General features: G+C 36.7%; 1 long non-coding RNA gene across 3 annotated transcripts; it reads right to left on the bottom strand.

Moving 5' to 3' along the window:
• Positions 1-1,631: 1,631 nt before the first annotated feature.
• On the bottom strand, positions 1,632-11,212 carry LOC127874518 (uncharacterized). 3 transcript variants are annotated; one of them, XR_008046968.1, is made up of 10 exons: positions 10,548-11,212; positions 9,967-10,067; positions 9,296-9,459; positions 7,572-7,656; positions 6,990-7,090; positions 6,319-6,482; positions 4,598-4,682; positions 4,016-4,116; positions 3,346-3,509; positions 1,632-1,707 (listed from the first exon to the last, which is right to left on the bottom strand). It is a non-coding gene; the product is annotated as an uncharacterized LOC127874518 (long non-coding RNA). The 3 variants fall into 3 exon arrangements; XR_008046967.1 differs by lacking the exon at positions 1,632-1,707 and having other exon boundaries at positions 2,902-3,509; XR_008046969.1 differs by lacking the exons at positions 1,632-1,707; positions 6,319-6,482; positions 6,990-7,090; positions 7,572-7,656 and having other exon boundaries at positions 2,902-3,509; positions 10,548-11,138.
• Between the last annotated feature and the right edge of the window lie 12,401 nt (positions 11,213-23,613).

The following is a 23,613-nucleotide window of genomic DNA, read 5'->3' as shown; positions in this document are numbered from 1 at the left end:
AATGCTATATATGATGAGAGGCATAATTTTCAGCTTTCAAGCCGATACAAGCCGGCTACCCAAAATTAACACTTAAAAAGGCGCAAATCGCTCCTTCAACAGCTTACGACACAAAGTGACACTTAATGCGCATCCAGATAGTCTCTCTCATTAAATAAGTCCTGTTAGCGACATTTTATTAAGTATTCTCTTTAAAATCCAGTGTTTGAAAGCGTAAGTTTTGCAAAAAATGTCCACAGTCACCATGCAAAAGAGCATGTTGCTAAGGAATTCATACGCGAGTGGCCACACTAAGGTAGTGGCAGGAAAGAAAGTCATTGGGGTGTGATTCCTACTGTCGTTCAGTGAACATCATTCCACTACCTGGGGATGACTATCAGGATCAATTTTCCCAGCTTTGGTGTAGTGTTGACTTTCAGGATGTTGATGGATCGTCCACAAGCGCTTGCACCCACTGCGGCCTCTGTTCAGGACACAGAGTCGGATTGAGGTGTACACAAACCCGCAGTCAGGCAAGGATTATCCAGACCTTTAATAAAATAAAGGGTTTAGGCCCCTGAAACTGGCAATTATGTTCAACACTGAGATAAGGAAAACATAGAGGAGACATCATGCCATGGCTTTTCATTATTGACACGGCAAACTCGAGCAGCCGGGGACTTGGCTCCAAACAAAAACAGGTATGCTCCATTCAATGTGAGCAAGATGAATGTAGCGTTAAAAGGGCAAACAACATACAAAGAGATATGTAGAAAATAGAAATTAAATGCCAGAAGTAATTTTAAGTATTGTTTTTCTGTCTGCAAGGGTTGCTGTGGAAATAGTGCTTAACTGCATAGTTTGGGCCTGTAGGGGTTCTGCTAGCAAGAACAACTCGATAGTCAAGGTATATCTGCCCGCGAACTGTAAGTTGAGATAACCATATCTGATGAAGTACTTGCTTGAAGACTGCATTCTTATTGTACTTGAACCAGATCGCATGACAGCACAAGGCTTCAGACCCCCCCAAAAGTGTGAGGCTTTCAATAGTGCTTACCTGATACCAGACCGCATTGCCCGAGGACAGTGACTTTCTCCCCGAACTGCACAGGCTGCATCCGCAGCACAACCCCTTAAGCTCAATCATGGTCTGGCTGACTCTGAAATAGTGAAATCTGAATTTACAGATGCTCATTTGTCTAAAGGTTATGAGTTTATTGCCTATCTTATTAAAAGCAAACACAATGACATGCTTAAAAAGACATGTGCATTTCTGAAAAGACATACAGCTGCCCGATACTTGACTAGGAAAAGGCGCTATGGTCTTCACTCTGAAATTCATTACTCTAAGGGCTTTACAGAACAAAAGCCAGATCTTACAGCTAATTGGCCCCACCTACAGCTAAATATGCTTTATAGGTTGAAAATAAAGTTATTTGTCTGAAGAACTAGTGCTATTAACTCATCAGCTATGTTGCTCCACTGGCCGCAATTCTGTAAACATAGTGTATATATGGAAATACCTAGTCTACCCACCTGCACCGCACCACTACGTCCACTGTAAAAATACACAGCTAAGTTAGTACTTTAACGAACAAACTGAAATTCATGTGTTAATTAAACAATCAGTATGATGACTCACATTGAAATCATTGTCCAGTGCACCAGTCAGAGCAAGACAGCTAGCGGATTGTTGACCATCTACGGCTCAAGGACAAACGGTCAGGCCTACAAACAAAGAGAAAAATGGCATAAATGGGTTGCATGCATGTAATTTTGCATATTTTTCATCTTGCTCTCCACCTGAAACTTCAATCTATGGACATAATAATATTTACATTTAAGATTTGTTGGAAATGTTTCCCTTACTTGTCCGTACCAGGTCCCCCACCCATCCGGAACAGTCCAAAACCACCTAAAACATCCATTTGGACCAAAATATTGACACCTCTCATCTATTTTAGCACCCAAATCATCAAAACATTCATTAAAATTCATTTTCTACTTGTCTCGCTTGCAGACGAATCCATGTGACCTTGACATTGCAGTAAATGTGCTTTTTAAAGGTTATATTACACTAATTCCGATTCCCATAGGGTCCCATTATAAAACTGACAACTTTCACAGCATTTTTCTTGCCTTTCCGACGTATCAATTTTTCCGAACCTGGTATCATTTTAAAGATGGATCTGTCATCTTCCAATAATTGCAATCAAAAACATACCGTCTTGCAACTTCTAAGAAAGTAAATCGCTGTCGAATGAACCCACCGTAGAAAAACGTGTTTCGGAATCCTAATTTCGACAAAAGCCCCCACACAATAGAAAACACACCCTCAAAAGTTCATCTTTTAAGTTAGCTTCCAATCCAAGGCATCAAAGTACTCCAGACACATACAGGATATTACAAATAACCACAAAAGACATGTCTCACATTGTTAATGGCTTATATTCAAGAAGAGAAAAGGAACTCTTTAGAAATAGGCACTACTTTCGAATGGACCACGGAGGGATACACAATGATTTAGTGTAATGTAACCTTTAAGGGAACTCAACTTTGTCCTATCTTTTCAAACTTTCTCCACATGAGATTTCAACTATTTCCACAATGAATATGCAATTTCAGTGCATTCGGATGGGGGTAAAGGCCTTAAAATGGCCATTTTAAAGCGGTGACTAAATTGGCCGCAGTCAAGTCGGAATGCATGATTTTTAGTCTAAGTGACGACAGCTGATTTTGCGTCTCCAATTATTGTTACGCGTAACTTTCATGGCAAAAACTGGTATCATTGCATGCGAAATTCACCAATATATCAGCAAAAGGCCCAAATAAATGTATTGATTGTGAATCAGTGTACTTTTCTTGATGAAATAGGAGACTTTTTTAAAATTTTAAGCACTTTTTTCAATAAAAACTCACTGACAGCATATAAAATCATGTTTTTTATGAAAATTATTATTAAAAGCTTCACTTACAATCTAAACATACACATTGCAATTACAAAAATTAATGCTATTATGATGAGAGGCATAATTTTCAGCTTTCAAGCCGATACAAGCCGGCTACCCAAAATTAACACTTAAAAAGGCGCAAATCGCTCCTTCAACAGCTTACGACACAAAGTGACACTTAATGCGCATCCAGATAGTCTCTCTCATATAAATAAGTCCTGTTAGCGACATTTTATTAAGTATTCTCTTTAAAATTCAGTGTTGAAAGCGTAAGTTTTGCAAAAATGTCCACAGTCACCATGCAAAAGAGCATGTTTGCTAAGGAATTCCTACGCGAGTGGCCACACTAATGTCGTGGCAGGAAAGTCATTTGGGTGTGATTCCTCTGTAGTTCAGTGAACATTCATTCCACTACCTGGGGATGACTATCAGGATCAATTTTCCCAGCTTGGTGTAGTGTTGACCTTTCAGGATGTTGATGGATCGTCCACAAGCGCTGCACCACTGCGGCCTCTGTTCAGGACACAGAGTCGGATTGAGGTGTACACAAACCCGCAGTCAGGCAAGGATCATCCAGACCTTTAATAAAATAAAATGTTTAGGCCCCTGAAACTGGCAATTATGTTCAACACTGAGATAAGGAAACACATAGAGGAGACATCATGCCATGGCTTTCTCATTATTGACACGGCAAACTCGAGCAGCCGGGGACTTGGCTCCAAACAAAAACAGGTATGCTCCATCAATGTGAGCAAGATGGCATGTCAGAGTTAAAAAGGGCAAACAAACATACAAAAGAGATATGTAGGAAATTAGAAATTAAATGCCAGAAGTAATTTAAGTATTGTTTTTCTGTCTGCAAGGGTTGCTGTGGAAAATAGTGCTTAACGCATAGTTTGGCCTGTAGGGGTTCTGCTAGCAAGAACAAATCGAAGTCATATCTGCCCGCGAACTGTAAGCTTGAGATAACCATATCTGATGAAGTACTGCTTTGAGAATGCATTCTTATTGTACTTGAACCAGATCGCATTGACAGCACAAGGCTTCAGACCCCCCAAAAGTGTGAGGCTTTCAATAGTGCTTACCTGATACCAGACCGCATTGCCCGAGACAGTGACTTTCTCCCCGAACTGCACAGGCTGCATCCGCAGCACAACCCTTAAGCTCAATCATGGTCTGGCTGACTCTGAAATAGTGAAATCTGAATTTACAGATGCTCATTTGTCTAAAGGTTATGAGTTTATTGCCTATCTTATTAAAAGCAAACACAATGACATGCTTAAAAAGACATGTGCATTTCTGAAAAGACATACAGCTGCCCGATACTTGACTAGGAAAAGGCGCTATGGTCTTCACTCTGAAATTCATTACTCTAAGGGCTTTACAGAACAAAAGCCAGATCTTACAGCTAATTGGCCCCACCTACAGCTAAATATGCTTTATAGGTTGAAAATAAAGTTATTTGTCTGAAGAACTAGTGCTATTAACTCATCAGCTATGTTGCTCCACTGGCCGCAATTCTGTAAACATAGTGTATATATGGAAATACCTAGTCTACCACCTGCACCGCACCACTACGTCCACTGTAAAAATACACAGCTAAGTTAGTACTTTAACGAACAAACTGAAATTTATGTGTTAATTAAACAATCAGTATGATGACTCACATTGAAATCATGTCCAGTGCACCAGTCAGAGCAAGACAGCTAGCGGATTGTTGACCATCTACGGCTCAAGGACAAACGGTCAGGCCTACAAACAAAGAGAAAAATGGCATAAATGGGTTGCATGCATGTAATTTTGCATATTTTTCATCTTGCTCTCCACCTGAAACTTCAATCTATGGACATAATAATATTTACATTTAAGATTTGTTGGAAATGTTTCCCTTAATTGTCCGTACCAGGTCCCCCACCCATCCGGAACAGTCCAAAACCACCTAAAACATCCATTTGGACCAAAATATTGACACCTCTCATCTATTTTAGCACCCAAATCATCAAAACATTCATTAAAATTCATTTTCTACTTGTCTCGCTTGCAGACGAATCCATGTGACCTTGACATTGCAGTAAATGTGCTTTTTAAAGGTTATATTACACTAATTCCGATTCCCATAGGGTCCCATTATAAAACTGACAACTTTCACAGCATTTTTCTTGCCTTTCCGACGTATCAATTTTTCCGAACCTGGTATCATTTTAAAGATGGATCTGTCATCTTCCAATAATTGCAATCAAAAACATACCGTCTCGCAACTTCTAAGAAAGTAAATCGCTGTCGAATGAACCCACCGTAGAAAAACGTGTTTCGGAATCCTAATTTCGACAAAAGCCCCACACAATAGAAAACACACCCTCAAAAGTTCATCTTTTAAGTTAGCTTCCAATCCAAGGCATCAAAGTACTCCAGACACATACAGGATATTACAAATAACCACAAAAGACATGTCTCACATTGTTAATGGCTTATATTCAAGAAGAGAAAAGGAACTCTTTAGAAATAGGCACTACTTTCGAATGGACCACGGAGGGCTACACAATGATTTAGTGTAATGTAACCTTTAAGGGAACTCAACTTTGTCCTATCTTTTTCAAACTTTCTCCACATGAGATTTCAACTATTTCCACAATGAATATGCAATTTCAGTGCATTCGGATGGGGGTAAAGGCCTTAAAATGGCCATTTAAAGCGGTGACTAAATTGGCCGCAGTCAAGTCGGAATGCATGATTTTTAGTCTAAGTGACGACAGCTGATTTTGCGTCTCCAATTATTGTTACGCGTAACTTTCATGGCAAAAACTGGTATCATTGCATGCGAAATTCACCAATATATCAGCAAAAGGCCCAAATAAATGTATTGATTGTGAATCAGTGTACTTTTCTTGATGAAATAGGAGACTTTTTTAAAATTTTAAGCACTTTTTTCAATAAAAAACTCACTGACAGCATATAAAATCATGTTTTTATGAAAATTATTATTAAAAGCTTCACTTACAATCTAAACATACACATTGCAATTACAAAAATTAATGCTATTATGATGAGAGGCATAATTTTCAGCTTTCAAGCCGATACAAGCCGGCTACCCAAAATTAACACTTAAAAAGGCGCAAATCGCTCCTTCAACAGCTTACGACACAAAGTGACACTTAATGCGCATCCAGATAGTCTCTCTCATATAAATAAGTCCTGTTAGCGACATTTTATTAAGTATTCTCTTTAAAATCCAGTGTTGAAAGCGTAAGTTTTGCAAAAATGTCCACAGTCACCATGCAAAGAGCATGTTTGCTAAGGAATTCCTACGCGAGTGGCCACACTAATGTCGTGGCAGGAAAGTCATTTGGGCGTGATTCCTCTGTAGTTCAGTGAACATTCATTCCACTACCTGGGGATGACTATCAGGATCAATTTTCCCAGCTTGGTGTAGTGTTGACCTTTCAGGATGTTGATGGATCGTCCACAAGCGCTGCACCACTGCGGCCTCTGTTCAGGACACAGAGTCGGATTGAGGTGTACACAAACCCGCAGTCAGGCAAGGATCATCCAGACCTTTAATAAAATAAAATGTTTAGGCCCCTGAAACTGGCAATTATGTTCAACACTGAGATAAGGAAACACATAGAGGAGACATCATGCCATGGCTTTCTCATTATTGACACGGCAAACTCGAGCAGCCGGGGACTTGGCTCCAAACAAAAACAGGTATGCTCCATCAATGTGAGCAAGATGGCATGTCAGAGTTAAAAAGGGCAAACAAACATACAAAAGAGATATGTAGGAAATTAGAAATTAAATGCCAGAAGTAATTTTAAGTATTGTTTTTCTGTCTGCAAGGGTTGCTGTGGAAAATAGTGCTTAACGCATAGTTTGGCCTGTAGGGGTTCTGCTAGCAAGAACAAATCGAAGTCATATCTGCCCGCGAACTGTAAGCTTGAGATAACCATATCTGATGAAGTACTGCTTTGAGAATGCATTCTTATTGTACTTGAACCAGATCGCATTGACAGCACAAGGCTTCAGACCCCCCAAAAGTGTGAGGCTTTCAATAGTGCTTACCTGATACCAGACCGCATTGCCCGAGACAGTGACTTTCTCCCCGAACTGCACAGGCTGCATCCGCAGCACAACCCTTAAGCTCAATCATGGTCTGGCTGACTCTGAAATAGTGAAATCTGAATTTACAGATGCTCATTTGTCTAAAGGTTATGAGTTTATTGCCTATCTTATTAAAAGCAAACACAATGACATGCTTAAAAAGACATGTGCATTTCTGAAAAGACATACAGCTGCCCGATACTTGACTAGGAAAAGGCGCTATGGTCTTCACTCTGAAATTCATTACTCTAAGGGCTTTACAGAACAAAAGCCAGATCTTACAGCTAATTGGCCCCACCTACAGCTAAATATGCTTTATAGGTTGAAAATAAAGTTATTTGTCTGAAGAACTAGTGCTATTAACTCATCAGCTATGTTGCTCCACTGGCCGCAATTCTGTAAACATAGTGTATATATGGAAATACCTAGTCTACCACCTGCACCGCACCACTACGTCCACTGTAAAAATACACAGCTAAGTTAGTACTTTAACGAACAAACTGAAATTCATGTGTTAATTAAACAATCAGTATGATGACTCACATTGAAATCATGTCCAGTTCACCAGTCAGAGCAAGACAGCTAGCGGATTGTTGACCATCTACGGCTCAAGGACAAACGGTCAGGCCTACAAACAAAGAAAAAAATGGCATAAATGGGTTGCATGCATGTAATTTTGCATATTTTTCATCTTGCTCTCCACCTGAAACTTCAATCTATGGACATAATAATATTTACATTTAAGATTTGTTGGAAATGTTTCCCTTACTTGTCCGTACCAGGTCCCCCACCCATCCGGAACAGTCCAAAACCACCTAAAACATCCATTTGGACCAAAATATTGACACCTCTCATCTATTTTAGCACCCAAATCATCAAAACATTCATTAAAATTCATTTTCTACTTGTCTCGCTTGCAGACGAATCCATGTGACCTTGACATTGCAGTAAATGTGCTTTTTAAAGGTTATATTACACTAATTCCGATTCCCATAGGGTCCCATTATAAAACTGACAACTTTCACAGCATTTTTCTTGCCTTTCCGACGTATCAATTTTTCCGAACCTGGTATCATTTTAAAGATGGATCTGTCATCTTCCAATAATTGCAATCAAAAACATACCGTCTCGCAACTTCTAAGAAAGTAAATCGCTGTCGAATGAACCCACCGTAGAAAAACGTGTTTCGGAATCCTAATTTCGACAAAAGCCCCACACAATAGAAAACACACCCTCAAAAGTTCATCTTTTAAGTTAGCTTCCAATCCAAGGCATCAAAGTACTCCAGACACATACAGGATATTACAAATAACCACAAAAGACATGTCTCACATTGTTAATGGCTTATATTCAAGAAGAGAAAAGGAACTCTTTAGAAATAGGCACTACTTTCGAATGGACCACGGAGGGATACACAATGATTTAGTGTAATGTAACCTTTAAGGGAACTCAACTTTGTCCTATCTTTTTCAAACTTTCTCCACATGAGATTTCAACTATTTCCACAATGAATATGCAATTTCAGTGCATTCGGATGGGGGTAAAGGCCTTAAAATGGCCATTTAAAGCGGTGACTAAATTGGCCGCAGTCAAGTCGGAATGCATGATTTTTAGTCTAAGTGACGACAGCTGATTTTGCGTCTCCAATTATTGTTACGCGTAACTTTCATGGCAAAAAACTGGTATCATTGCATGCGAAATTCACCAATATATCAGCAAAAGGCCCAAATAAATGTATTGATTGTGAATCAGTGTACTTTTCTTGATGAAATAGGAGACTTTTTTAAAATTTTAAGCACTTTTTTCAATAAAAAACTCACTGACAGCATATAAAATCATGTTTTTTATGAAAATTATTATTAAAAGCTTCACTTACAATCTAAACATACACATTGCAATTACAAAAATTAATGCTATTATGATGAGAGGCATAATTTTCAGCTTTCAAGCCGATACAAGCCGGCTACCCAAAATTAACACTTAAAAAGGCGCAAATCGCTCCTTCAACAGCTTACGACACAAAGTGACACTTAATGCGCATCCAGATAGTCTCTCTCATATAAATAAGTCCTGTTAGCGACATTTTATTAAGTATTCTCTTTAAAATTCAGTGTTGAAAGCGTAAGTTTTGCAAAAATGTCCACAGTCACCATGCAAAAGAGCATGTTTGCTAAGGAATTCCTACGCGAGTGGCCACACTAATGTCGTGGCAGGAAAGTCATTTGGGTGTGATTCCTCTGTAGTTCAGTGAACATTCATTCCACTACCTGGGGATGACTATCAGGATCAATTTTCCCAGCTTGGTGTAGTGTTGACCTTTCAGGATGTTGATGGATCGTCCACAAGCGCTGCACCACTGCGGCCTCTGTTCAGGACACAGAGTCGGATTGAGGTGTACACAAACCCGCAGTCAGGCAAGGATCATCCAGACCTTTAATAAAATAAAATGTTTAGGCCCCTGAAACTGGCAATTATGTTCAACACTGAGATAAGGAAACACATAGAGGAGACATCATGCCATGGCTTTCTCATTATTGACACGGCAAACTCGAGCAGCCGGGGACTTGGCTCCAAACAAAAACAGGTATGCTCCATCAATGTGAGCAAGATGGCATGTCAGAGTTAAAAAGGGCAAACAAACATACAAAAGAGATATGTAGGAAATTAGAAATTAAATGCCAGAAGTAATTTTAAGTATTGTTTTTCTGTCTGCAAGGGTTGCTGTGGAAAATAGTGCTTAACGCATAGTTTGGCCTGTAGGGGTTCTGCTAGCAAGAACAAATCGAAGTCATATCTGCCCGCGAGCTGTAAGCTTGAGATAACCATATCTGATGAAGTACTGCTTTGAGAATGCATTCTTATTGTACTTGAACCAGATCGCATTGACAGCACAAGGCTTCAGACCCCCCAAAAGTGTGAGGCTTTCAATAGTGCTTACCTGATACCAGACCGCATTGCCCGAGACAGTGACTTTCTCCCCGAACTGCACAGGCTGCATCCGCAGCACAACCCTTAAGCTCAATCATGGTCTGGCTGACTCTGAAATAGTGAAATCTGAATTTACAGATGCTCATTTGTCTAAAGGTTATGAGTTTATTGCCTATCTTATTAAAAGCAAACACAATGACATGCTTAAAAAGACATGTGCATTTCTGAAAAGACATACAGCTGCCCGATACTTGACTAGGAAAAGGCGCTATGGTCTTCACTCTGAAATTCATTACTCTAAGGGCTTTACAGAACAAAAGCCAGATCTTACAGCTAATTGGCCCCACCTACAGCTAAATATGCTTTATAGGTTGAAAATAAAGTTATTTGTCTGAAGAACTAGTGCTATTAACTCATCAGCTATGTTGCTCCACTGGCCGCAATTCTGTAAACATAGTGTATATATGAAATACCTAGTCTACCACCTGCACCGCACCACTACGTCTACTGTAAAAATACACAGCTAAGTTAGTACTTTAACGAACAAACTGAAATTCATGTGTTAATTAAACAATCAGTATGATGACTCACATTGAAATCATGTCCAGTGCACCAGTCAGAGCAAGACAGCTAGCGGATTGTTGACCATCTACGGCTCAAGGACAAACGGTCAGGCCTACAAACAAAGAGAAAAATGGCATAAATGGGTTGCATGCATGTAATTTTGCATATTTTTCATCTTGCTCTCCACCTGAAACTTCAATCTATGGACATAATAATATTTACATTTAAGATTTGTTGGAAATGTTTCCCTTACTTGTCCGTACCAGGTCCCCCACCCATCCGGAACAGTCCAAAACCACCTAAAACATCCATTTGGACCAAAATATTGACACCTCTCATCTATTTTAGCACCCAAATCATCAAAACATTCATTAAAATTCATTTTCTACTTGTCTCGCTTGCAGACGAATCCATGTGACCTTGACATTGCAGTAAATGTGCTTTTTAAAGGTTATATTACACTAATTCCGATTCCCATAGGGTCCCATTATAAAACTGACAACTTTCACAGCATTTTTCTTGCCTTTCCGACGTATCAATTTTTCCGAACCTGGTATCATTTTAAAGATGGATCTGTCATCTTCCAATAATTGCAATCAAAAACATACCGTCTCGCAACTTCTAAGAAAGTAAATCGCTGTCGAATGAACCCACCGTAGAAAAACGTGTTTCGGAATCCTAATTTCGACAAAAGCCCCACACAATAGAAAACACACCCTCAAAAGTTTATCTTTTAAGTTAGCTTCCAATCCAAGGCATCAAAGTACTCCAGACACATACAGGATATTACAAATAACCACAAAAGACATGTCTCACATTGTTAATGGCTTATATTCAAGAAGAGAAAAGGAACTCTTTAGAAATAGGCACTACTTTCGAATGGACCACGGAGGGATACACAATGATTTAGTGTAATGTAACCTAAATGCGGCCCTAAATGCGGCCGTTCTGCGGGCAAAATCGAGTGCAGTATCATTGATTTATTGCTTGATAATATGATAAGATCTACCCCCAGGAACGATAATCACTGTTCCTCCTACCACTTTCCATGCTACCACACACTGTTTTTGTTTTATATTTAATCTTTTTTTAAATATAAAATAATTATAAAAAAATAACTAATTATAAAACAAAAACAGTATGTAGTAGCATGGAAAGTGCTAGCAGGTTTATCGTCGTACTGCTTTCCTATGGGGATTTTTTAGCCGTACAGCTATTATAACAAATAAATCTATTGATTATTTATTTTTTATTTAGAAAACGTGCTTATACATGCACTTAAAATTGTGTGCTATCACGCATGCTGACTAGATGATTAGAAGATAATTGTTTTTCGCAGTTTCCAACCTACCCATCTCTTATCTAGCTATTTTCAAACTGCTAAAATACGGACGAGCGTAAGTATTACACGAACCGCTGAATTACATTAACTAAAAGAAGAAACCAAGAGGATAGCATGATATACAATGACAGGTTCAAAACTTTATTTACATCATAATAATGCCCAGACATTTATACAATAATGTCAAAAAACACATAAGTGTATCATAAATAAGTTGATTAAAACAAAATACATAAGTCGAGGTAGCATGATATATACGTACATGTACATTAATAAATGCATTTATAAAACACGCAACTGTTGTGAAATGATAACACGAGTAGGCGTGCACATGTTTACCTAAAAAGTACACTTCTATGAACATTTTTAGCCTACGTATGGTCCGAGAACAAAACCAGTTCATTTTCTGCAGCTTTTGCAGATCCAATCCTCATGTACAAACCTATGCAACGTCTGTGAAACCAGAGAACGGGACATTTTTTATTAACTTAACTTAACAACATCATCTTAAAACGCTGGGTGCTTTCAAAAACAATACAAAGGTATTTTAGTAGTTTTTGTTTTCTCTGTAGGCATCTTTGGCATTTTGGCAATTTTGGGAAAAGGCTGAAAAGTACCATTTTCTATACATTCAACCAAATGTTTTCTCATTTCGGGAACTTTAAACCTTAAATTTAAGTCAATGTTATATTTTTAAAGCATAATTCTACTACAAAAGCAATAGCAAACACGCCGCAATCGGAAGAACTATGTTGTTGTTGAATATGGGGTACATTAACATCGATATATTTGAAGTCAGAATTACCATAAATTTGACACAGCTGTATTTTAACATAAGAATTCCGGTTTGATTTCAGACTATCTAAAACATGAATGGCACCATTACTGTCTCGATATGAAGCAATCCAATGATCCTTTCCAGTGTCATGTATCAGAATGGAAGGCCCTTCAATATTATTCATCTTTTTCGAAATGTTCCAGTGTGTCAATTTGTCATTGTTATGAGCAACATTCAAAGTAGACTGAAGTCCATTTATGTATTGAAACTGTTCATGTAAAATGTCAAAAACTGCGGTCATATGTTCGTCAGTTAACCATCCGTGACTGTTTAATATCAAATTTTTATCACTGATGTCTAGATTATAATTTTCTTTCCAATATTCATTTTTTTGTTCACTTTGGTCATCTTTTGTCTCGTCCAATGGAATGCAATTGTCATCATCGTCGAATGTTATTCTTTTCTTAGATTTGCTTGTCGGCACACTCATTGATAATTTACGCTTTAAAATCGATTTTTAATTATTACTTTTTGGAGTTTTTAAAACTTATTTCGAATCACTTTTTGGCGTTTTCATTAAATGTTGTTCGTGTTTATTTGGAGTAGTTGATGCAATGGAGTCTGTGGCAGAATTGATATCGAAATCAGTTTTCCTTGTTTTTTTCTGTCCCGTTTTTTTCGCTACACGCGGTTTACTATTTTTCCTAAGGAGAGACAGGTTTTTGCGAACTGGTTTTTCAGGTTTCCCTAGAGTCATATGCAAAGATTTTTTCACAGCTAGAAGATGGTAGCACGTTCAAACGGAAGGACAACTGCAGGAGTCTTTGGGATCTAATGTAACAACATATTTAAAAGATTTAACACCTTCTACCAGGAATGCATTCATACTTGGAACAAAAAATATATTTTTTTATTTTATAGTTTTTGATGCTGAGTACTCTTGCGAAATCAGTTGTTCTCTTCCTTTCTTTTCGTCGTCGTCTTTGTCTAATATCAATGTTCCATTAAGTTCACTATGTACTTCCGAAATAAGTTCATCATCACTCTTTTCTCTGATGTTTGTTTTATTTGAATTGATATTTTCAGTACAGCTAGTTATTATTTTCGACTTTGGCTCATCGTCGTTTGGTTCATTTATTTTCCCGTTACATTCATTTTCAAATTTTGTAATTACTTTACTTTTTTGCGTATCCGAAGGGTCAGAATCTGAAACAGATTGATCTAAACGTTCTTGAAAGGAGGAAAGTTCATTTTTAATGTTTGTTTATTATGTTTATTAAACAACACATCCAGAAGGCCAAAAGCCCAAGTGGACAAAGTAAGCATACAGTGTTTACAACATAAATAATTCATGAATTTACAAAAAAATAAAAAATAATAATACGTTTCATTCCAACAATTAATACATGTATAATTAAATATAGGTATACTTATATTAATAACTATTGATAGTATTTATGTAATTGAATTTGTCGTATTACATCATTTGTAATGGAGCTTAATTATGACAACAAAATATCAAATAAGCTTATTGTACATATATTGGGTCTTCACATGACAATTGTCATAATAATAACACGTTTTACTAACCCGGCGTAACAAATTTCGTTTCACGAGATAGCACACAGTATTTAACTAAATATCAATTATGCGTTTTCATGCTTGTATCAATTTCATAAGAATTAGCCCTTGCTTGCTACCTATGCGAAACGAAAATATAGGCAGCTCAAAGGCTCTGCTCATAGTACAACATATTATTTAATTAAACAGATATTATGATATTATGACAAGGTGTCTGTAGTTAAACAAACACGAGAAACAAAATGTTTTAACTGGTTGCGTTTGATGTTAAAAACAAGCATTTCATAAACCTTAAACAGACCACCTACGCAATCAAAAATGTAGATGGTCAAAAGGTCCTGTAATATGCTCTATGAAAATATAGATGTTACAAGTACAGTGTTTAATGTGACATAATAGTTGTAAATCAGTGCATAACCGTTCTAAAAATGCAGCCATATTGTCGAAGAATACATCTTGGAACAGACACGATACTATAATATAACCTTCATTAAAAAGATAATAATGGCAATTGATTAAATACATTAAAATACAGTTTTGATAGTAGTTTTAAAGGCGACCGTTTAAACACAAAGACAGAAAAATCACGGTACATATGCGGTACTATCCCAACAATTTATATGCAGTACATAATAAATGCAATTAAAGTTACAACAATATATATACCGCACAAAACATTTCAGAATACATCAAATTGATGACACATATGTATTATGCGTTCGAACCTTAAAAGAGTGATAAATATAAAAGCTTAATTTTTTTATTAATAGTTCATTATTTGATGCGATTGCCTCCCCTGGGTTAATGGTGGACGTTGTTTACATCGCGGGTCACAAAAGACAGCTATTTTATTAATTAAACTTAATTTTTTCAAATTGTATAATGGCAAACCGCTACACAGGTAAATATGCCCCTCTGTCCAGCTCAAGGGACGGGATGACACGGGACTCTAAGCGAAGGAGACATGCTACCAGTGACTCGTCGGTACCGTGCTCACCCCACCCACACCAGGGTGACCTTCAGTTTTCCGCCACATTCCGTGCGCAGTTCGAACATATGGACATGGAGCATAAGTTAAACTATCTTTTTGACATGATATCAATAAATTATTATATGAACTACAAATTGGATTGTTAAAATAACAGTTTTTATCATTCAAAAGCAATCAATGACGTCATAGAGGCCCGTCTACGACTCCTTGAGTACAAAAGTCTCGACATTGAAGCCCGTTCCCTCCGTAATAACCTAATTTTCAATGGATTTCCTGAGTGTGTTGGTACCGAGGAATGTACCCAAACGATCCTAGAATTCCTGACAAGCAAATTCAATATGACTCTTGGGCTACACAGCATAGTTGAAGCAAGAAGAATTGGCCGGCGCATCGTTGCCCGTGCACAAGGCACTACACGCGGTCGGGCGATACTCGTTACACTGTCTGACCCGCGTTATGTCAATGTAATCATGAAAAGCGCAAAACTGTTGAAAAACACTCACTTCGGAATATTGCGGGACTATCCACTTGAGATAAGCGAAGCACACAAGGAGCTGTGGCATGAATTCAAGGCGGCTCGTGAACAATACGGCAGCAGGAGCGTGAAAATGCTATTCCCGGCGGCACTATCTGTTCACGGCGAGGTTATCAGGAACCTGTTTCCTGATTGGCATAGTGTATTGCGCGGTTCCAGAAACTCCGACGTTGCCTCCCGCATTGATCAACGCTTCCAGAAAATCATTGCAGATTATGCCATCAGTGCTCAACCACCGAAACTAAGCACGGAGCTCCCAAAGGAACCCACATCTGTTCGTGAGTTACAATCAGCCTCAGAAGATGAATCGGACGCAGCTGTCGATGAACCGGAGCTCCCAACCGAAACGCCACGTCGTCCCAAAGAAAAGGCTCCAGCGGCACCCAGACCGCGCAGCAGGAAACCGTCACTCTCACCCACCAAATTGTCCTCGAAACAGCCCGGATACCTGATGGAGGTCCACCCAGTTATGTCACAAGCGACCCCGGTAACATCTCCAAGACCAGCGGCCGGAAATACGGTGATCGATAACCCCACTGCGACTGTTGTCTAGGGTCACACCGGGAACATGGCATTTTGTGTCAATTGTGTATTATTGCCATGCTCCTCGTCTAAAACCCGTTGTGAACATGTTCATCAAACACTTTCGCTTTCTTCATACAGCGACACGGACTCTGATGAAAACGCGCCACCTCGTGTACCTACAAAAACAAATTTGAATGTGAATGTGTGTTCTCATACGCCTGACAATCATTTTAATCTTTCGATAGGATCATTAAATGTATGTGGTCTGAAAACAAAATACAATTATCCAGAATTCCAAGAATTAATTTCAAATTATGATATTTTATGCACCTAAGAAACAAAACATGATAAATTTGACATAATTGGCAGTCCTAATTACACATTTTATCTAAGTCACGGCTTAAAAATTATAAGCGAAAATCAGGCGGCTTGGGATATTTGATAAAAAATGAAATTATGAATAAGCTTACTGTAACAACACCAGAATCTAAATGCGAGTACATTTTTGGCTAAAAATAAGTAATGGTCAAGAAAATGGCACTATCGGTAATGTGTATAAACCCACAGAACAATCAAGATTTCACAATGATGATGAACTCTTTCTACTAGAAAATGAAATCGCTTATACGTGATAATATTCTTTTAACTGGCGACTTTAATGGCTACACATCAAATTTACCAGACTACACCGACCTCGATAACTTCTTATCTCAACACTATTAAATTGATGGAGGTACGATGAACGCGTGTAACCCATCACAAATATTGACTCAACTAGGAATCCCACTCCAACGAAATTCACAATGTAATAAAACCAATAAAACAAGACATAAACTACTAGAATTATGCAAGTTTAATAACTTAATTATTATGAATGGTCGCTTTGGTAAGGACTCAAATATTGGGAAACATACTTTTAGAAATACCTCAGTGATTGATTATGCCCTATCGTCCATCAATGTACTTTATAAATTAAACGAGTTCGAGATAATTGACATTGACGGACTTTTATCAGATGGTCATAGCCTGTTATCTATCACAGTTAATTTACCCTTTGATGTAACCCTAACCCCGATCCAAGAAATAAACACTAAAAACACACCCCGCCCCCTAAATGGAATCCTAATAAACAAAACGACTTTGTTTCTAATATAGACAATACAGAAATAAATGAAATACAGGAATTGCTGAATAATCGTCCAAATAATGACATACAAACATTCTTAAATAAAATTACCAATAAAATCTCAAATGTCTTCCTACAGTCTGCGCGCAAATCGTTCCCTCACCAAATTAATAAACAAAGAAGTAAAACTTCTCATTTAAAAGCTACACCAAAACCATGGTTTGGACCTCAATGTCACAAAGCACGAAATAAATACAATCACGCTCGTAAAGCTTACCAATTACACAAATCCTCACTAAATAATCGTAACCTAGATTCGGCCTGCCGCCACTATAAACACGTGCATAATACGTATATAAACAAATATAAATATACTGTAGAAATAAGTTACGGTCAATGAACGCCTCAAACCCCAAAGAATATTGGAAACTTTTAAACATTATAAATAAAAGTAAAAAGGAAAGTGAAAGCCCTAATATCGAACAGTTTTTTTTAATTTTTTAAAGAACTAACGCAACTATACACCCAGATATATTGCCACCAGACCCGGATGAACATGGTACACCGGATACATACAATGTCGAAGCCTTGAATACACCTATCACCCGCAACAAAATAAATAAAGTGATTAAAAAAATTAAAGAATGGCAAAGCGCCATCACAAATTGACAATGTTTTAAATGAATTCATTAAGAACACTTCTTTCAAAATGCTCCCAATATATTGCAGTCTTTTAAACACAATTTTAGACACCGGAATCTTACCTGAAGCTTGGTTAATCGGTGCAATAAAACCCATATTTAAAAATAAAGGATCTAAGCTTGATCCTAACAATTACAGACCGATTTTAAGTTGTTTAGGCAAGCTATTTACAGCTGTAATTAACAAACGAATAAACACTTTTCTAGAAGACAATAACTTACTTCATGAGAACCAAGCTGGATTTCGCTCAGGTTATTCGACATGCGACCATATATTTACATTAAATATGCTTATTAAAAAATTAAGGGCCGCTCAAAGAAAATTATTATGTTCATTCATAGATTTTTCGGCTGCATTCGATTCTATCTGGAGAACAGGTCTGTGGCATAAAATACTTAAACTTGGAATTCAAGGTAAAATATTCACCATTATCACAAATTTGTATTCTAATATTAAATCCTGTGTTTCTCTCAATGGTGAACTATCCCAAATGTTTTTTAGTACTTTAGGAGTGAGACAAGGAGAAAACCTATCTCCTATACTTTTCTCTATGTACATGAATGATCTTGATGCTTTCTTACAACAAACGTGTAATGGAATAAGTCTAGAAGTTAATATAAATGATGCCATCCACTTCCTAAAATTACTTATCTTACTATATGCTGATGACACCATAATCCTCGGTGAAAATGAAGAAGAACTCCAAAATAAACTGAATTGCTTCTATAACTACTGTACGACTTGGAAATTAAATGTCAATTATTCCAAAACTAAAGTTATGGTTTTTGGGACAACTAAAACCTCCAAATATAAATTCTACATAAATAACCAATTGCTCGAAACAGTCAAAGAATACAAATATCTAGGTGTCTTTTTTTCTTCATCTGGAAGTTTTTTAAATTGTAGAAAATATCTCGTAGAACAAGCCAACAAGGCACTGTTCCACGTGTTCACAAAAATAAATAATCTTAATTTACCAATTGACCTGCAAATCAAACTATTTGACCAAACTATAATCCGTATTTTGACATATGGTTGTGAAGTCTGGGGATATGAGAATCTAGACATAATCGAGAATGTCCATTGTTCTTTCCTACGAAGAATCACTAAAGTTAAAAAATCTACGCCAAGATATTGCTTATATGCAGAACTTGGAAGAAACCCGCTCGATATAATTATAAAAACAAGAATGATAAGGTTTTGGGAACAAGATAATAACAAGTAAACACACTAAAGTTTCCTTTTTGATGTATAAATTTATGATAAACTCACATATAAACAATAAATGGACTAACTTTATTTCCAGCACCTTAAACTCTACTGGCCTTTTATTTTTATGGTTACAGCAAGAGAACATTTCGACGAATAACATACATAAGCAAGTCAAGACAACTTTAACTGATCAGTTTATCCAGTGATGGAATGCGCAGATACAATTTTCATCTAAAGGCAAAATGTATGGATTATTTAAAAATAATACCAACTTTGAACATTATCTTACAGCCTTACCTCAATCACTACGATTAAGTATGCTGCATTTCCGCACCGGCAACCATCTATTCCCAGTTGAATCTGGCCGCTTTTCTCAAAACTTCATACCCCATGAGAATCGAAAGTGTAACCTCTGTAATACAAACGATATTGGGGACGAAATGCATTACCTTTTATTATGTCTTCACTTCAAAGAAAAAAGAACAAAATTAATCCTTTCTAATTATACGCTCCGTCCAAACGTCATTAAATTCCATGCTTTAATGTGCACTAACAATCCTGTCACACTTAAAAACACAGCTTTATTTATGAAACACTTAATCAATGCCTTTCGGCGCTCGTAATAAAATAGTTGCATACATGTACCTAAAGACACAGTTTTTCCTTTTGAGAAGTATACCTCTAATACTCTAGAATTAATGACCCACATAATAATATAAAACCTACCTCGCTATGGCGCACGAAATAATCCAATTGCCATAGTTAAAAGTTCCACTCTATTACGTTTACAAACAGTCCAACTCATCCATCAATGAAATTTTACGCTACACTGCCTCATCACGTTTATATAACACTCCCGTCATTGAAATTCCAGTTATCGCTTCTAACGACAATCCACACAACACAGGGGCACCATAAAGGGTTGAACGCTTATTACCGTTTACATTGTATGAACTGAAATTCCTGATAAACGTTTAACCGAACTATTTAATCGCTTAATAGTTCCCTTACGGTTACCCTCCCTCATTTTATTAGACGGGAGAGTACTCTATTTATACTAGGAAGACCTACCTACGTTCAACCATAAAATCACATTAGGAAATGGATATTGCAAAAGTTTAAACTCACTACTCGAATGCATGTTCTTGTATGTATTAAACATAGGAAATGTCACGAAAAAAAAAAGGTAGAACTATGTACCCTGTCTTATGTTAAGTGTAATCGGTATATTTGCTCTTCCTAGCTTTATAATCACCACTATCATGATCATCATGATCATCAACATTGTCGTCATCTCGATCATCATCATGATTACTAGTATCATCATTATCAGTATTACTATCATTATTAGCATCGCTGTTGTTGTTTGTACTATTATTAGAAGTATTATTATAACTAACGCTGTTGCTGTAAATCATTAATCCTACTTTTTAATATGGAGTGTATCCACATAAATATTTCACCACTAACTGTAAACTATTTAATGTTGTTGTTGGTGTTTCTTTTGCTAGAAGTACTTTTATAACAAATGTGGTTGTTGGTGATCACTGTTCATTATTTTGTAATTAGAACTAATTCACATACGTACTTAACTATTAATTATCCAACACCTACGGGTTCGAAATCCAAATTTTCTTTAGTTTGTAGACACTATATTGTTTAAATAACCATTATGTTACTGACCCTCTACTGGAGAATTTTCACATAACAACCACTTTTCCAATTGATCTACTATGCTTTATCGTATATAATACTGGTTGTTTGATATCTGTGTAAATATCTTATACATATGCTCACATGTTATTACAAAATGTCATTGTTTTGTAACCTGTGAAAACGAATAAAGTTCTGTTCTGTTCTGTTATTAGCTCGATAAATTTGTACATGTTTGGTCGTTGTCTGTAATACAATGGAATATATTTTGATCTCAGTTCAGTATATATTGTACATTCAAGAATAAAATGAAACTCATCTTCGAGTTCATTACAAACAGTACACTTTCTTTGATCTAATGAAATTGGTGTAGGTCTAGCCCATCTGCCTGTCTCGATATTTAATCTATGTGATGACATACGTAATTTTGATAAATTTACTCGTAACTTGTTGACATTACATATATTCAGGTACGGTTGAAATTGAAAAACGGCGATATGTTTATAAAAATTTGCCCTAGTAGAAGTATGAAGTCGCTCATTCCAATTCTGCACAAACGTGTCGCTCAATCTTTGTCTCACGACTGATACAAACATATTTTCATTTCCAACATCTTGAAAAAGCCAAGCATCATAAAATCCCAAATTACTTAGTAGATCCCTTAATAACGTGCACCAATTTTTCTTGTTAGGATACTCAATACTATCATTTAATAAAGTCAAATAAACTTTTTTGTTAAATTTATTATCTGATGTTCTCAAAAGTTTTATCCAGTATTTAATTACATTACTATATCTCCTGCATTGATAATTTACACGGCCAAGTTCACCATATACGAAATCATTTTGAGTGCATCTTTTGACACCAAGTATTTGCTTACAATATTGCAAATGAACCCTTTCAATTGATAAACCTTCGAAAAAAAACACACACTTCGCTTCCGTTATTAAGAATTGGTGTTATGAGTTTATCAAAAAGGCATAGTTTATGACTAATTGGAATGTCTGTAAATTTGTACAAATATTTTTTTCAGTTTAAAGATAGTTTTTAGGGCCTGTCCAGCAAGAGTATGTTCTGCGTCACTAAATGAACCACCAGTTGTGAATACAATACCAAGATAGTTGAACCGGTTAACAATATCTATGATTTGATTATCATATTTAAATATATTTGTTAAGGGGCGGCCACCTTTACGAAAAACCATAATTTTAGACTTTTCAGTATTTACCACAAGTTTCCATTTGTGACAATAATCGTATAATAGATCCAAGCCGTTTGTAATTCTTCGGCGGTATTAGCAAAAATTATCATATCATCGGCGTACAATAAGAGAAACATTTTAAAAGAGTTAACGTCGATACCATTAATGCCTTTCATGTAAAATTCAGCTTCCATATCGTTAAGATACAATGAAAACAACAATGGCGATAAACACTCACCCTGCCTTACACCAAGTAAACATTCAAAGCTGTCGCTCAACGTATTGCGATGTTTAACTTTTGATTTAATGGAGTTATACATTGATTTCATGACACTGAGTATATTTCCACGTATACCCAATGGAATTAATTTAAACCATAGATTATCTCTAACAATATAATCGAAGGCCTTAGTGAAATCTATAAAAGCACAGTATAATTGTTTATCTTTATTTATTACATGCGTTAATAAGCCGTGCAATACAAATTTAATTCTTTCCATCATTTCCTCAGGAGTTCCACGTTGGTCTAATATATGTATTTCCTGCGTGTCGAGTCTTGCGAATTCCCACTCTTTCCTTAATACATACTTCCCTACACCTGCCCGACCACACTGAATTTCTGTATAATCGTTCTTTTGGACAAAATATAAACTAAGCGAAATCATGTCTACAGGTAATTCGCGTCTACGTTGAACACTTTTAAGTACACTATTAATACTTTCCGCAAGATTTGTTGTAATTCCAGAATAATGATTATAAATGTTGAAGTTGTCTAAAATGCGGCGCATACTATGGTTTAAAATAGCTGTTTTCAAGTGTTTGTCAAAATATCGGAGAAATTCTTGCGACCACACCTCTCTCATTGTTCCTAATTCTTCTTCAAAGGACTCAACAGTAGAACATCGTAAAAGAGTAGCCACGTGTTTAGCATAAACGTGTTGGTCGTCCTGTGACGCTTTCCTATTTTGAAGCCATCGTTTGACATCTTGTTTTAAATGATTCCAGCAATGTATGATTTGTACACACGGAAACACATTTTTAATGGCGTTAGTTATTCCTAATTCACGGTCACAAATTATTGGATGTTTAGAAGTTCCTAAATTTGGTATATTTTGTTTCAAAATAGATAAAAATCGTTCGTGGTATTTTTGATCACGTTTTTCATGGAGCATAAACCCGATAGGTATAACAGGGGAACTTTCAAAGATAATATGTTGATACGAAAATACAGTCACAAATAAATCTCCAAGTTTATATGTTGTGTCTATGTAGCACCTGAGGGTTTTATCAAAATCATTTTTCAAAAGTTCATTGAATACTTTCATTATTTCCGGTAAGCCTACAATAGTTATAAGGGAAGGAAAAATGTCAATTTGTTTTACATAATTTTCTAGATGATACGAAATTTCTAGTAAAGTGTAAATGTCATCCTGTGATAACCGTTTTT

The sequence above is a fragment of the Dreissena polymorpha genome, chromosome 3 (genome assembly GCF_020536995.1).
Source record: "Dreissena polymorpha isolate Duluth1 chromosome 3, UMN_Dpol_1.0, whole genome shotgun sequence".
NCBI classification, from domain to species: domain Eukaryota; kingdom Metazoa; phylum Mollusca; class Bivalvia; order Myida; family Dreissenidae; genus Dreissena; species Dreissena polymorpha.
This window is presented reverse-complemented; position numbering and strand designations above follow the sequence as displayed.